This window comes from Cryptotermes secundus, unplaced genomic scaffold, assembly GCF_002891405.2.
Source record: "Cryptotermes secundus unplaced genomic scaffold, Csec_1.0 scaffold688, whole genome shotgun sequence".
Taxonomy (NCBI): Eukaryota; Metazoa; Arthropoda; class Insecta; order Blattodea; family Kalotermitidae; genus Cryptotermes; species Cryptotermes secundus.
The window spans coordinates 654,048-672,062 of record NW_019725012.1 but is presented as its reverse complement, the minus strand read 5'-3'; the positions used below and the strand labels follow the sequence as shown (position 1 = coordinate 672,062).

The 18,015-nt window shown below is 42.9% G+C and overlaps 1 protein-coding gene across 7 annotated transcripts in view; it reads left to right on the top strand.

Moving 5' to 3' along the window:
- LOC111863230 (Down syndrome cell adhesion molecule-like protein Dscam2) overlaps positions 1-18,015 on the top strand; it is a 407,724-nt gene that overhangs the window by 238,366 nt on the left and 151,343 nt on the right. The window lies entirely within an intron of this gene.

Sequence of the window (18,015 nt, the reverse complement as noted above, 5' to 3'; positions counted from 1 at the left end):
CTACAGCCCCAATTTGGGCCTTGGCCTACCTCCACGAAACTCTCCGTTTCACTTCGGTTTACCAGATCTTAGACATTCAGTAGGACTCCTTGGGCGGGTGATCAGCTCGTCACAAGGCCTCTACCCGTACACATACAACCTGAACATCCATGACCTTAGTGGGATTCGAACCCACGATCCCGGCTTCCGAGCTAGCGAAGACAGTACATGCCTCAGACCGCTCGGCTACCGTGACCGGCAGTGTATAAGAATAATATATAAGAATTCAGTTCGTACCTCACAGGAAACAGATCCGAACCCACGATCCCGGCTTCCGAGCTAGCGAAGACAGTACATGCCTTAGACCGCTCGGCTACTGTGACCGACGTTGTGATCCAAATAATGTAGGAAATGAAGGTGTGGTGGTGGTGGTAACAATAATGATAAAGAACACCTTTCTCATGAAGCCTAGACACCACCACAGAACATATCTGAGTTCCCATGAAGTAAAACATACAGTTTTCCCTGACTATGATTGCCAGGCTACTTACAATGAAGTGCGGAGCAGCCCAGCATTTGATCCGATTGGTTGAAGCGGTCCAGTTGCTGGATGGCGCTGGCAATTTTTAGCACGTATTTCACTATTTATTATCCACGTGAGCTGTTCCCCCTTCGCGAGACGCTATACTACTGTGCCGTCGTCTCATATAGATGAGAAATTTAGGCATATCTTTTCCATAAATTTGGCATAAAACGTTGAATTTGAATCAATGGTTATTGTCCTATCACTAGTCAGTGTTCCCTCCCCGGTATCATACTTGCATATAGACCTGTATTGACGTTCTTTGTCTGCAGAGGTCACAGAAATGTTATAACCTCTTCAAAGTTCTTATTTTAGCATTTTATACAAATGAAATATCAGAACGTGCTGCCCTTTGTAGGCAAGTAAAATCGTTATTTTATTGGTTTGAAACGACATCAAAACGTGCTTATATTCTGATCTCCACTTCCAGCACCGTAAGGATGAGAAAAAGGTCGTGCCAGAGCTCAAGCGGTTAGTCGCTGGCTTCCCATTGCGGCGGCCCGGGTTCGATCCCGGGTCTGGTCAAGTGGGATTTGTGGTGAACAAAGTGGCGCTGGGGCAGGTTTTCTCCGAGTACTTCGGTTCCCCTGGCAATCTTCATGCCATCAATTCCTCCAAAATCACCCTTACCTATCATCTGGGGCTGGTACAATAGGCCAGAAGTGGCCGCAGTACAAGGGACTTAGTCGCACCCCACTAGCAATAAAACAAAAGGATGAGAGTGCCGTTACAGAACAGCAGATTTCTCAGTACACGTGCCCGTCTTAGAGATTCAGGAGAGGTAGTAATAACATGAACTTAAACATGAAACTGAAAGTCACATGGCTACCGTAAGTTAATTTTATGTGGAGATAATTAAATTTATTCTCTTGAAATAGAGAAATGTCATCCCCTCACTTATGGAGCTGAGCCTTTCTTGAGAAGCCGTCAGTTGTGCAGCTACTCAAGAACTTCCCAGCATTTTATGGAACTCGAAGGTTCATTACCGTGTTCACAAGAGCCCTTCACTGGTTCCTATCCTAAACCAGATCAATCCAATCCATACAATCCCATCCTATCTCTCCAAGATCCATTCTAATATTGTCCACCCAACTACACCTTGGTCTTCCCAGTGGTCTCTTTCCATCTAGCTTTCCCACAAATATCCTATATGCATTCAGCTTCTCTCCCATTCGTGCTACATTCCCTGCCAATTTCATGCTCGACTTGATCATTCTAATTATACTTGGAGAAGAGTACAAGTTATAAAGCTCCTCATTATGCGGTTTTCTTCAACCTCCTGTCACTTCATCTCTCTTCGGTCCAAATATTCTCCTCAACACCCTGTTCTCAAACACCTATGTTCCTCCCTTAATGTGAGAGACCAAGTTTCACACCCATACAGAACCACAGGCAAACTTATAGTTTTTATACTATAATATTCTAATATTTTTATTGAGGCTGAAGGCCGTAAGTTACAGGATTCAGTTTTATAGGAGAATAAATAACGTTTTTGAAGTAATGCAACCATACAGACAAATGTTGAAAACCTGCCGCTCGAAACCAATCAGACGGTGTGTTCAAAATTGTCCGACCGCCATATCCATAGACACGAGTATGGATAATCCAGTTTCCTCAGCTAGCCCTTCAGTATGCTCTTCCTATTATATTTGTCCTGAACAGTTAATCCATAAAGAGAACGCCAAAGTTCAGCGTAGCATCCGTAATCGCCCAAACTATTCAACTCATTTCCAAACCCGCGACTTTAGTCACTAATTTACGCGACAATATTATTATACTGATGTCCGGATGAAAGGTATTCAAAATAAAATATGTATATCTCAGAAACTAATTATCATACACGTATCCGGTTTGTGTCATCGGAAAGGAAAACTCTGAAAGATTTTTTTATGCCAGGCTTACGCGCATGCGCCGCCACATTTCTGCCACCATGTTAGGAATCACCTGCACAGAGAGATGGCTGGGAGATAGATCGGCAGAAGTGGACCAATCGTTTGGCCTCCCAGGTCGCCAGATTTAACCCCAGTGAACTTTTTCTTGTGGGGTTATGTGAAGAACATTGTCTACCGGGTTAAGATCAACGAGCTTCACGACCTGAAAGCCCGCATAAGGGCCGCTGTGGCTATGGTAACACCAAACATGCTTCAAGCCTGGATATTTGTCGTGCCACTAAGGGAGCCCACTTTTAAATGTATTGAGAAAGTTATATACTCAGAAAAAACTTTAATAGTTTCCCTTTGTAACGGTTAACCCATAAATATGTATAATAAATTATTTATGAGATATAATTATTCTATTTTGGATACCTTTCTTCCGGACACCCTATAGTTGCAGATAACCGGAACAAGGAACATCCCAATTCAGAGCAGAAAGCAAGAGATCAGATATCTTGGGATTAGAATCACAAATTCTTCATTTCATACACATAATGTTAATATCTGAATGAAATACATTTCATTAAATTCAACGCGTAGACTAATATATAAAATATTCTGTAACTTTTGCTACGTAATACGTCATGGATTTCCTTCCACGTATCCTTTCAAACATCTCAAGTTCTTCATTTCCCCCTTCTGCTTCCCACTTCAATTTTCTCTTCTCCTAGTCCTGCTTCCTACTCCCTTTCACAGATGATAAAACCTAACCTTATCCCAGTGAATGTAATTCCCTATTCATTCTATTTGTCTGTTCATTGAAATGCGGTAGGAAGGAAATCCAGATGAGGGCCCGCTATTACTGGCTCAGCGACTAGATCTGGTGATTACAGCTGTAAATATAACTACCTCTTTACAAAATTGTGGTTTCGAGCTTGTCAACAACCTCAGTGTCACTCAGTGTGGCTTTCTAACAGCGATTCAATTAATGTTAAAGTTTATAAAGACAAAAGTATTACATTCTGTTACTCTAGACACGCACTTGGAGTATAATTTAAATTCTTTCGATCCACATTGAGTAATGGTTAGAGAGGAAAGGATTTCCTTCTGTCCTTCAAGTATGTTGAAATAAATAAAGAGCATTACTGTTCGCATTGAAGCATAATGTCTCAACCAACTACTCTACCACGTGCTCCATATAAATTCAATAGTAAGCATAAATTAAGAATTGTATTAATACATTTTTAATGCTAGTGGGGTGGGACTAAGTCCCTTGTACTGCGGCCACTTCTGGTACCAGCCCCAGATGATAGGTAAGGGTGATTGTGGAGCAATTGGTGGAATGAAGATTGGCAGGGGAAACCGAAGTACTCAGAGAAACCCTGCCCCACCGCCAATTTGTGCACCACAAATCCTACTTGACCATACCCGGGATCGAAACCGGGCCGCCGCGGTGAGAAGCTAGCGACTAACCGTTTGAGCTGTGGTTCGGCCTTGTATTAATATTACTTTGGACGTCTTCTGAAATACATTTTATCTATATTACGCATCCGTGGTCTTCAAGTCGTTGGTTGCCATTAAACTGACATATATATTTTATATTGTGGTTTGTAGCTGGGATCCAGTCCGACACCTTTAGAGCAATAGAGTAATACAATAAGCACCGGCTAAGAATGGGGGGGGGGTGTCCATGCCAGTAGGCAGCGGTGCAAACTAGCGGGATTACTGCGTTAGTGCAAATAGTGCCATGAACAGGAGTCGGTGTGAAGGAAGTTGTAAAATAACCATCTTAATATGTGTAATTTGTCTTGGTTAATCCTGGTCCGTCACCCTAGCAATTGTATGAAATAATATTAATGCCGTCCAGTGTGATTGATAAATGCTGTGTTTTCTTAACCTTTCATCCTTTGCATGTTTCGGTCTGAGCGACCATCTTAAGATGGACACAATCAATACATGCGGAAACTACTATTACAATGTCATAGCTATAAAATAGTATTCTGTAACAATTACTACGATGTTCATGAATTGGTTAAAATATTTATAAATTATTATAAATAGTCCGTTTACAAAGTACTGTTTAAAAAACTTTTATATTAAAATCTAGATCCAGTTTGGTTCTTGCCCTTTATACTTCTTCTCTTTAAAGAAAGTTGAGTGTACGCCACGTTTTGGTTCCGTTGTTTGATGAGTAGCAATCTCCAAATATGTTATGGGTATTAAACTCCGTGACCTGTAGTCCGCAAGCGAACTATACCGACCGAGCTACCGCCGCTTGTCAGCGAAGTTAGTGGCCAACTTTAGCGGATAGAGGGTGTCGCGTGGTCAGTACAACGGATCCCCACGGCCGTTAATCTCGCTTTTCTAGACCGGAGCCGCTATTTCCTTGAAATAGTTCAACTATCCTCACGAGGATAAGTGGTCCCCGTTCCACACCCACTACTTCTCAGACAATCTGGTAGAGCCGAGAATCGAAACCGGACCTCTGGATCTGTAGCCAGGAATTCTGACCACTAGACAACAGAGGCGGTCGTTGTTTGCGTAATGCCGAGTTAATTTAATCACAGACTGTGTAAAAGTATGGTCTAGAAAACAGACGCCCCTGAGCAGGGAGCAAGTCACTGAACACTACAAGTAGGCGCCTGTATACTGTATCTGACTGACTTATCTAATTGCTGTCTGAAGCAACTGACGTATTTCGCATCGCTTTTCACTGGCTGTAGCTTCTATTAAGTGATCCGCTTGAAGAGTGACATGAACAACCGCTCCCTCTGGGGCCCTTCAACTTGTCAACACCGTGCACTTTACTCAACCATTTCGTCATTAATACTACGAGAAATCAATAGAGCACTCCAAACTTTCACAGACCAAGGAAGTAACTTCTCTGGGCCCGACAGATTTGTTTATTCAATTTGTGGAAATTAAAACCGTAAGCGCATGTCACGATGATATGTACCTCCCTTACTTTCTCCTTAGGGGCATTATACTACAAGCCGGAAGGTCCCGGGTTCGATGCCCAATGAGGTCATTGGATTTTTAAATTGACCTAATCATTTCAACACGTCGGGATAGAGATTGTCTATGGGCTGGACGACCGAGGGATCGGAGTTCAAGTCCCGGTGGGGGCAAGAATTTTCTCTTCTCCAAGTTGTCCAGACTGGCTCTTGGGTCCACCTAACCTCCTGCCCAATCGGTACCGGGGTCTCTTTCCCCGGCGATAATTCGCCTGGGGCGTGAAGCTGACCACTCACCTCCAGCTAGTACCGAGGTCAAGAAAATGTGGATCTATATATCTACTCCCCCATACGCCTTCGTGGTGTAGTGCACAAGGACAGCTTTTTTCTTTCCTTGGCACTACAGCCCCAGTGGGCCTAGGCCTACCTCCATGAACTCCGTTCACTTCGGTTTTTCTAGATCTTACACATTCGGTAGGACTCCTTGGGCGGGTGATCAGCTCGTCGCAAGGTCTCTACCTGTACACAAACACAGAAAAAAAACGCACACAAACATCCATGCACTGAGTGGAATTCGAACCCACGATCCCGGCTTCCTAGCGAGTGAAGACAGTGCATGCCTTAGACCGCTCGGCTACCGTGACCGGCACAAGGACAGCTTTACTTTCACCTAATCCTTCCAACCACAAAATGGCCCTGGATTCGACTCACCCTCTAACAGAAATGAGTACCAGGAATCTTCCTGGGGGTAAAGTGCGGACGGTGCGTAAGGTTAACAGTCTTACCGCCATCTGTGAGCATATTGTCTAGAGAAAATGTGGGAGCCTCGACGTCTCACAACCCTATGAGCCTCCACAGCCTGTTACAGGGCACCTAGCTTAGCTCTACTTCCTATGGATACACAATTTGAAGAGCATCCGGAAGATTCATGTCTACTGCAGCAATTCTCATTTCAGTCAGACTAATGACTAAATTGGTGTCCCATACACTCCCTTGTTTGTCATTTGATGTCTGGAACTGAAAGAAAGCGCCTCTTGGAATATGTTAGTATAGAAGAAAGGATAATATTAAAATGGATCTTATAGAAAGAGGGCTTGGACATTATTCATTTTACTCAGAATAGGGACCGATGAGTGGCTCTAATAAACACAGTAATGAACCTTCTGTCTGTTTGTCTGTCTGTCTGTCTATGTATCTATCTTTCTATCTATCTATCTATGGCTCTGCAGTCCTTGTTTGACTTTGGTCGCTATTTTCACTTTCTTGATCCTATATACAGTCGGTTAGACTCCTTGGAAGGGGGATCAGCTCGTCGCAAGGCTTCTACCTACACACATAAACACAGAATAAACACACACAGACATCCTAGTCTTGAGTAGGATTCGAAGCCACGATACCAGCTTTCGAGCGAGCGAAAACAGTTCATGCCTTAGACCCCGCGGCCATTGTGATCGACAGTGGACCTTCTGGTTCCATAAAAGTCGGGGATTTTCTCGAGTACCTAAGCGACAACTAGTTTCTAGAAAAGGAATGTAAGTTGCGTGTGATTTAAGTTGATAAATTTTTCGTTTAATTTAATGAACATTTTTAAATGATACATGTTGCTTTCTTTGTTTGTTAATGTTTGTTTTTGTTTGCCTCGTTTGCCCGTGCTTTCTTTATATAGTAATTAGACTTCCGATTGTTTAATAAGCACGAAAATAAATAAAGAATTGAACTGAGTTTTAAGTTCGTTCGTCCATAACAGTCGAAATGTAATTACAGCTTTATATAAACACGTAATTATACACGACATATGGATAACTCAAATGAAAATACACATCCCGTAAATTGAAACCAGAACGACTATCTGTATCGACATAGATTATTGCGGTCTGCAATAGGTAATATGAAAGCGACCACAGGAGCAATATATACATTAAACCACTCGGCCATGTTTCACTTCTGTAGTACTTATTTTTTTAATGATTCACTGACATAATCGACGCAGTTTCACTTTAATATTAGTGACTGACTGACTGACGTGACCTGACTGAATTAACGAGTGGTTGACGGAGTGACTGGTTGACGTATTCATTCCCTCATTAATTCAATGACCATCTGTCATATTGTCCTACAGACAGAAGTCTTGTACCTATGTAAGTCAATAAGTAAATTACAAATGGATATAGAACATGAACAAATAAGAGTACTGATTTGAAAAATGTTTATATTTCTCAACTTAATCTCCCTGTACATTGAGGCACTTGTCCCAGCGTTTCACAAGCCCCTGAAAACCAGCAGCATAAAGTTCTTTGGGCTTCTATCGGAACCAGGCGTGTTCACACGGCATGGCCTACCTCATAATGCATGACAGGTGAGGTTTTCACAAAGTCTGTGCGCGATGGGTGCCGCGCATGCTGACCCCACAACACGAAATGCAAAGAATGGGTCTGGCATTACAGCATCTCAATCGCTACCCCGATGAAGGACACGATATGCTAGCCCGAATTGTCCCAGATGATGAGTCTTGCTCCAAGCGACATCCATTTGTTCGGACCTCTTAAACATCATCTTTTGGCTGAACATTTTCCCGACGATGAAGTTGTAGAAAGGGAAGTCACTGCCTGGTTTCGACAGCAGCCCAAAGAATTTTATGCTGCTGGTTTTCAGGGGCTTGTGAAACGATGGGACAAGTGCCTCAATGTACAGGGAGATTATGTTGAGAAATAAAAGCATTTTTCAAATCAGCACTATTATTTGTTTAAGTTCTGCATCCATTTGTAACTTACTTATTGACTTACCCTCTTACTAAGCGGCCTCCGTAGTCTAGAGGTAACGTTCCCACCTCATGACTCGTAGTACGCAGGTTCAAATACCCGGCGGAGGTAGTCGAATTTTTAAGGGCGGAAAAATTCAGGGAACAAGTCCTCCGTGAGGGACTTTAAGCCGTGGGTCCCGTGTCGTAGCTTTACGGCACGTAAAAGAACCTCATATCTCCAAAGGAGGTCACTGAGCCAAATTAACGGACGTTTCCCGCCCAACAGCAGTCTCTAATACCTCTGGTAGATGGGGGAAGCATTATAGATACCTCTCAGCTAGTAGAGCCGGTCTCGCTGGCTGGGCGGGACTGATGGTAAGCACCAGTACCGGTAGGATATAGAGACTGGTAGAAATCATAGAGGGAAGCACAATGGACCAATACAGGTCTCAGTGCATGGGGAAACCCACCCTCTCCAATAACTAACTACCCTCGTACTATCCCACCGTCTACGTGACTAAGTTATTGACTGGCTAATTGACTAATTCGCATTCACTTACCATCTGACTGTAGACTGTCTGGCTGTCTCATCTATTCAGTGTAGGTTCTACAGGCTGTCTTACTGAATTAACTGACTGACCATTATTAACTAATATATTATTCTCTTATTCATTAACCACTTTTATTAGGCCGCGCCATAGCTCAAGCGGTTAGTCGCTGGCTTCCTACCGCGACGACCCAGGTTCGATCCCGGGTCTGTTCAAGTGGGATTTGTGGTGGACAAAGTGGAGCTTAGGTTTTCTCTGAATACTTCGGTTTCCCCTGCCAATCTTCATTCCACCAATTGCTCCACAATCACCCTCACCTATCATCTGGGGCTGGTACAATAGGGCAGAAGTGGCCCAAGTACAAGGGACTTAGTTCCACTCCACTAGCAATAAAAAAGTACGTACATATATATACACACACTTCTAATGAACCTCAGTATTAACGTATTGTGAAAGGAAACTGAATCACGTGACTCAGCTCAAACCTTTCAGTCTTCAGTAAAAACTCTCAAACCGTAACGAGCGCGTTTGCTGGAGCTTACAGACATGGTTATTTATTGTTTGCGTAGCCTTCAACCCAAAGATATTTCTCTGGTTTTCGGACTGCGCTCTTCACAGAGTTCACTGTCTCTCTCAGAATTCTCAAGCCTCAGTTGAAAAGAGACTGAAGTTGTTGCCGTGGTAACAAGTTTTGTGAAATGGAGTATTTGTTCACAAAGATAATTTTCCTCTCTCTGATCCTGGTTGTATCTCCATGAAAAGATGGGAGTATTGAGACTCCAGTTCTGTTGTATTTCGAATATGAGTTATAACAGAAGCGCACTGTATCCAGCCAGAAACTCGTAGATGCGAAAAAGAGGTAGGCATAGGGAAGACGGTGAAATCTGTAACAAATGAGGTGAAATGATAGGTGTACTGTACGGATCAGTTACGGCCAAATGTATAACCATGTGCACATAAAACACATAAGCCTTCCACTGTTAGTATTTCTATACTCTATAAACATTCAATGATTTGTTTGCACGCTCAAAGCAAAAAAAAAAGTATTTCCCTCCCCACCTTCGATCAACGGAAAATTAATATGGTTTACTGTGGTAATTGAATTTTAAAATATCACTTTATTAATATTTTTGTTCCTCTGGCTCCCGTTTTTGGAGCGTAGGGCTGATTTCTCAGTTTCTTTTATCAGTTTTACAGTCGGTAGGACTCCTTGCACGGGGGATCAGCTCATCGCAGGGCCTTTGCCTACAGTCAGAACAACACAAACACGGGATAAACGCACACAGACATCCATGCCTCGAGTTGGATTAGAATTCACGATACCAGCTTTCGAACAAGCAAAGACAATTCATGGCTTAGATAGGCTGCACACCGGCATGCGTCAAGACATGATGTCTGCGACATGACGCAAAGAAAGGAGCACAGATGGAACGAATGACATTATGGGTCTGAGTCATGATGTTGACATCAGCTTCATGCTGCAGACACGTGTTCCTTTTCTGTGCGTCAAGACTCAGACATCAGGACTCAAGCAACAGCAACAGTGTACGTTATCAACATGACGTCATGTCATCAACTAGAGAAGATGTGATAAGACGCAGACGAGTGCTACTACGGTGTGCGGACTCGAGTCTGAATCACGAATGAAGCAAGACTGAGTCTTTTGTCTCATGTCTTGGTGCTTGTCTTGACGCAGTTGGTGTGCGGCCGCCCTTAAACCGGGCGTCCACTGTGATCGGTTGTCAGCCGTGTCAGTTGGTCAAAAATTACCGACGTTTACAGGAACCATCATCAGAAACTGAAGACGTGGTAATTTTTAAACAGCTGACATGGCTCATAACCCGAGAAGGCTTTATCATCATTCTGCTGTGTCTGTAAGCTTTTGGCATGTGCAGGAGTACATAAACTGTGAAGTCTTTATCTTAGTGATATAGTTCAACAACATGGAGCATGATTATGCACTACTAATGTTGCTCTGGATATTTCCGTGGCTGTAGTTAGTTGGGCAAGATCACGACATAAAGATAGCTAACAAATATTTTGCAAATGTTGCACAGTTCAGATATTTGGGAACGACGATAACAAATTAAAACTGATTCAGAAGGAAATTAAGAGGAGATTGAACTCGGGTAATACTTGCTACCATTCAGTCCAGAACCTTTGTCTTCTCGTCTGCTGTCCAAAAACAAAAAATTAGAATAAACAAAATTATAATATTGCCTGTGGTTCTGTATGGGTGTGAAACTTGGTCTCTGACATTAAGGGAGGAACATGGACTGAGCGTGTTTGAGAACAGGTCGTTGAGGAGAATATTTGGACCCAAGAGGGATGAAGTGACAGGAGGTTGGAGAAAACTGAATAATGAGGAGCTTCATAACTTGTACTCTTCTCCAAGTGTAATTAGAATGATCAAGTCAAGGAGGGTGAGCTGGACATGTAGCACGAATGGGGAGAAGCGGAATGCATATAGAATATTGATGGGGAAGACAGAAGGAAAAAGACCACTAGGAAAACCAGGGCGTAGGTGAGTGGACAATATTAGAATGAATCTTAGAGAAATAGAATGGGATGGTATGGATTGGATTGATCTGGCTCAGGATAGGGATCTGTATAGGGCTCTTGTGAACACGGTAATGAACATTCTGGTTCCATAAAATGTTTGGAAGTTCTTGAGTATCTGCACAATTGTGTGTGAAGTGGTCAATAACTGTATTCATCAATCCTATCTCTATATATAGTGACTAATACACGTGACAATATATCCATAACAATCTGCGTGTTCATTCACACAGTCCATGTTCTGAATGAAGCGATGAGCATCACGGTTTCCAGGCAGGAGCGAATTCTCTGTTTGTATCGCAAGAAACAGAAACCCGGATGGATGCTTCAGAAAGTGTGAGAGGACATGGGTTGGCACCTCCGTTTTGCAGCTGCTGCGGTTTCAGTGGGACAGTGGCAACACGTCCCCGGTTTAATCGTTTCTGTCAAGAGATTCTCTCCGCCTGAAATATGGGCCGACTGGCTATGTCGTCGCACTAATGCATTCCCTAAGAGCTAATGGAAAGGGAATTGTTCATTTAATCCAACATACCGAGCGAGCCTTTGATTTATAAGATGATGCCCACGCTTGCTGTGATGACGTGCTGGTCTAATGGTGAAGAACCAGCCTTCCCTACAAAGAGTCTCTACTTCGACACCGGCCAGATAATGTTGGAATTCATTCCCATGTAATAAATGCGATGTGTTTATGGATGTAAGGCTTTTACAGGATTAAACTCTAACTTCTCTTTGCAGACAGAATATTTAGTTTTGTTAAACCTTAGATTGCCGGTCACGGTAGCCGAGCGGTCTAAGGCATGCACTGTCTTCGCTCGCTTGGAAACCGGGGCCGTGGGTTCGGATCTGTTTCCTGTGAGGTACGAACTGAATTCTTATATATTATTCTTATACACTGCCGGTCACGGTAGCCGAGCGGTCTAAGGCATGTACTGTCTTCGCTCGCTTGGAAACCGGGACCGTGGGTTCGGATCTGTTTCCTGTGAGGTACGAACTGAATTCTTATATATTATTCTTATACACTGCCGGTCACAGTAGCCGAGCGGTCTAAGGCATGCACTGTCTTCGCTCGCTCGGAGGCCGGGATCGTGGGTTCGAATCCCACTCAAGGCATGGATGTTTGTGTGCGTTTTTCTGTGTTTGTTTAGAGGTAGAGGCCTTGCGACGAGCTGATCACCCGCCCAAGGAGTCCTACCGAATGTGTAAGATCTTGAAAAACCGAAGTGAACGGAGAAGTTCATGGATGTAGACCTAGGCCCACTGGGGCTGTAGTGCCAAAGGGAAAAACCTTACATTATTAAACGACGCTATTTTAATTAAAGGAACCATGTAGTATATATTATATAGTATCCAGCCGTTGTTATATAACGACCGCAGGATGGGCCATTTCTGGGCAACGGCTCTGTAAACACACTCACATTGCAACGAATTCACGCGCATCAGTGAAGGTACTCTTGCAAAAGGTGTTGTTTCTGTGTGGCCCTTTCCGACAATTTATAAGAAAGACAATTTTGGGGGACAAATAAGTTCTATACGGGAGTCAGTGATCTGTGATAGTACCTTAAATAAAATTCTGGGCGTTTTCATAAATATCTTTAGAATTAGAAATTAGAACACCTCATAAATATCATCTTCATATTTAGTTTCAAGGACCAGAAAATAAGGTGCCTTCTCTTTATTAACCAGTAGTAAGAACTTGTCTTGTATTTGCGCTGATGCGGTATCTTCATCAATGTCCCTTGAGTCACAATGTGAAAAGTTACCTAGAATTGCTTGGAATTTAGAAACCCTGCAGATAGAAATATGAAATGCTATATTTTCTCTCTCTGTCTCTCCTCTTCCCAATTTTGGAGCCCAGGGCTGATTTCTCAGTCTCATGATCATTTTTACAGACGGTAGGACTCCTTGGACGGGTGATCAGCTCGTCGCAAGGCCTCTAGGTGAACACAGGACGACACAAACACAAAATAAACGCATACACATACAAAACATCCATGACTTGTATGGGATTCGAACCCACGATCCCGGCTTCTTATCGAGCAAAAACAGTACATGCCTTAGATTTATCGGCTACCGTGACCGGCTGAAATGCTGTAGTTTGTGCAATATTTAGGATAGTTCATTAGTTGCCTCAAATATGTAGTCCGCTGAAAGTCAAGAGACGTTTCGGAGGAACATATCGCCTCCATCTTCAGGTTCACATAATAATCCAACAAAGAAATTAACATGAAAGCATGTGGCAAGTCATCATGGTTTCTTGCTCGGTGTATTCTTCGACCCCGAAGGGAGGTGACATGTTGCTCCGAAACGTCTCCTGACTTCCAACGGACTACGCATCGTTATATCCCAGAATATAGAACTCTTCTCTTTAAATTGTTTAAAATTCGGTCGGTAAGTTTAGTCGTATTGAATATAGATCGATGTTCATATGTCTATCCCCACTACCGTCATTCTACATCGAGGACTACCATGAAGCGGTTCTCCACTTCACTTCCCCTCCAGAAAGAACGTAATCTCCATGCAGGGACCACGCGCTAGTCAGAGTACGACGGAAGTAGCCATCTTCTTCCTTGGGACATATTTCTCTTCCTGTTTCTGCTCCTGGACTCCATCCAATTCAAGAACATTGTTCTCAGACTAATACGATCAGCTAAGACACTGAAGTTTATCTCGACAGATTTATGTTTTCTCATGAAGAATGGGTTGAGATCAGAATAGCTTCTTTAGTAAACACTAAATTATGCTGGAAATTAAAAAAAAAAGAGGAGGTATGGGCCTAAAAAAGGCTTTACCGTAATTCCGTTCTTTATAACTCGAAAGGATTAGCCCGTGTATTAAATTTATTAGACTTAACTGTGTTTTGGTTCTGAATTTTTCAGATCTGTAAAACGTGGGAGGATAAGATTCAGGTCTTTTCAGTTTAATTTACGATAATCGGAAATAGGAAACTCCTTAAAATTAAATTAAGATATTAATCCGTCAGATCAATTGGTTTTGGCTGTTTTTATGACTGTGGAACTTGATCTCTCGCTCTAGAGAAGGAAGATACACTAAGGATATTTACGAACAAACTACTGAAGAAGTTATTTAGGAGTAAGAAATATGGAGTAAGACAAGGGTGCAAGATGTTGTACATTAAGAAGCTCGGTAACTTGTACTCTTTGGATACAATTATAAATATGATTAAATTACTAAAGATTATGTTTGGATGGAGCTCAAAGAGAAGATATCAGACTAACCAACTTCATGGAGTTAAGCCCTTCTTGAATATCTGCTAGTTCTGCAGCTACTCAAGAAACCCCCAACATTTTATGGAACCCAAAGATTAATTACCGTGTTCACAAGAGCCCTTCACTGGTCCCTATCCTGAGTCACATCAATCCAGTCCATACCAACCCATTCTGTCTCTCTAGGATCCATTTTAATATTATTAAACCAACTACCTATTGGTCTTCCTCTTGGTCTCTTTCCTTCCGGCTTTCCCACCAATATCCTTACACATTCCTCTTCTCCTCATTCGTGCTTCATACCCTGCCCATCTCATCCTCCTTGACTTGATCATTCTAATTATACTTGGAGCAGAGTACAAGTTATGAAGCTCCTCATTATGCAGTTTTCTCCAACCTCCTGTCACTTCATCTCTCTTCGGTCCAAATATTCTCCTCAACACCCTGTTCTCAATCGCCCCATAGCTGTGTACCATATGTCCACATGGGTTTTACGAGTATTATGCACTTATACAGTAGAAGTTTGTTTTCTGTGGATAGCTTGGATTTACGACCCAAAAGCTATAAAATTTCTCGTAGTTATAAATTTAACTTCTGACGCTCTGTTATGACGTGTTTGTGCCATGTCAGTTTTCGGTCGAGGTATAATCCCAAGTATTTTACTTCGGTTGGGATCGGTATTTTGCATATTATTGACGGTAACTTGCGGGCAGCCGGTCACGGTAGCCGAGCGGTCTAAGGCATGTACTATCCTCTCTGTAGGAAGCCGGGACCATGGATTCGGATCTGTTTCCTGTGAGGTACGAACTGAATTCTTATGTATTATTCTTATACACTGCCGGTCACAGTAGCCGAGCGGTCTAAGGCATGTACTATCCTCTCTGTAGGAAGCCGGGACCATGGATTCGGATCTGTTTCCTGTGAGGTACAACTGAATTCTTATATATTATTCTTATACACTGCCGGTCACGGTAGCCGAGCGGTCTAAGGCATGTACTGTCTTCACTCGCTCGGAAGCCGGGATCGTGGGTTTGAATCNTGTGACTTGCACTGATTTTTGTCAGGTTTATTTTGATTTTCCATTTGCTGTACCATTGCTGTTTCAGTTAGGTATACTTTTTCAGTATCCACATTAATTAGACATAAAATTAATGTTAGTACAAGCATCTAAACATATGCACACGCACAGCCCCTTATATCAATGCCTCTATTGTTCTCAACTGTGTTGCCATTGGAAACTTCATGATATTATTAAACTGCACTACTCACAATAAAATTCTAATATATTGTCACGATTTAGGGTGTTGTTGCGTGTAACTTAAGTCACGGATTGTGGATTGGGTGATTAGATTTATTGACACATTATACACACCACTCGGGACTACAGGAATACAGCGCTATCGCTGATCTACACACTTTACAGTTCACCGTTACGCACGCACTAGGGTTCTCAGTCTTCACTAGTCGTATCCTGTCAACGGATTTATAACAGTCTCACTGTCACTTCAAATCACACATAAAGTCTTCTTGTCACACTCCTTTCTTAACATTATTATGCAGCTGCCAATTCAAAAGTTTGGACTCAATTTAATTCCCAAGCTCATTTCCTGGCAGGCGTCTCAAAACTCGAATCTTCACTGAACGGTCAAGTCAGAGTCATGTTGCAACTGACGGTCAGTCAGTCTGTCTGTCTTGGTGTCGAGCCCCAGCTGGGGTTCATGACCAGATGAACGGCCTCAATGGAACTCCTCTTTATAACTACTTAGCACGGACCACACAGTAAACACAGTCTGTCTACTGTTGAGAAGGCATATTTACAGCTCCGTTACACAGCAACGGAAATTCCTCGATTGTTGCCTTTGCATTCGTTGGCGCCGAAATGTGTTTAGCTAGTCGTTGCCTAGCAGTGGATATACGTCACATTAATAACATGACATATAAGGGGTTAGCGTGACGAATAATTATGGGGTCTAGATTTGATAACTGGATTTATTGGAGTCTATTACATTTCTATTTGGTGATAACAGTTTACACATTTATAACGAACTCTTACTGTTGTCTAGATCTTGCACTGGTGTGTAGTCTCCAATCTTCCACTGCTTAGTGTGACTAACTGCGACTTCTTCAGTCATTCATTCTTCTCTCTGAACTAGCTTTACGCGAACCGAATAGAGATCACCACCTTCTGGAGTTTGTCTGTGTTGTGCTGGGTAAAAAAGTAAAGCTATCCCTGTACCAGGCCGTGGAGACCAATAGGGTTGTGAGACGTTGAGGCTCCCACATTATCTAGACAATCGGCTCACAGATAGCGGTAAGGTTGTCAGCCCTACGCGCCGGCCGCGCTTTAATCTCCAAGGAAATTATTTAATTAATTCCTGGTACACATTTCTGTTATAGGCTGAGTAAACCCCAGGGCCTAGTGCGGCTGGAAGGATTAAGTCAACTGAAAAAAATCCAATGACCTCATCGGGACTTGAACCCGCGACCTTCCAGCTTGTAGCATAGCTCCTCAACCACTACGCTACCATATATAAATTTGGGGCAACGCTTTGATTCCTGTCTTCGTTGCCGAGAGTCGTGTTTTAACAATTTCGTTGTATAGCAACGGCCTATTCCGCATTGCCATGGGAACGTGCTCAGCGAAGCCCTGCCCAGAAGATGGTCACTGTTACGGCTTCCGGCCGCCGCGTAATCATATGGAAATAAAAAAAAAATGTTTCCGTCTGTAACGTTAGGATCCCTGATAGCCCGGTCGGCATAGCGAAGGATCTCTCACTGGAAGAATATGGTTTCTATTTCCGGCAAGGAACTTATACTTCACAGCGCCCAGAGAGGCTCTGGGAAGCACCCAGCCTCCTATCAGAGGGTACCATAAACTCACTGCCCTTGAGTAAAGCTGCCGGAGCTTGAAGCTAACCAGTTAATTCCATCTATCTCGAAGATTAACAATAGTGTATCTATAAACGCACTCCTCCATATACTTTCATGGCGTGATGATTAACCAATTAAACGCAAGGACAAATTTACGTTTTCATTCATCAATGCACTACAGCCCTTTGTTGGACCCTGCTCTCTTCTTCACTTTTTTTCACAGACGGTAGAACTCCTTAGACGAGGGATCAGCCAGTCTCAAGGTTGCTACCTATATACATGACAACACAAACACATAATAAACGCATACAGACATTCATGCATTGAGTGACATTCGAACCTACGATCCCAGAGTTCGAGCAACGCAGACAGTTCATGTCACAGACAGCGTGACCACTGTGATAGGCATCTTTTTTTTTCCATTTGCTCTACAGTCCTCATTTGGGCCTAGGCCTACCTCCATGAAACTCTCCTTTTCACTTCGGTAGGACTCCTTGTGCGGTTGAGCAGCCCGTCGCAAGACCTCTACCTGTAAATAAACACAAAAAAACCCACGATCCCGGCTTCCGAGCGAGCGAAGACAGTACATGCCTTAGACCGCTCGGCTACCGTGACCGGCAGTGTATAAGAATAATATATAAGAATTCAGTTCGTACCTCACAGGAAACAGATCCGAACCCACG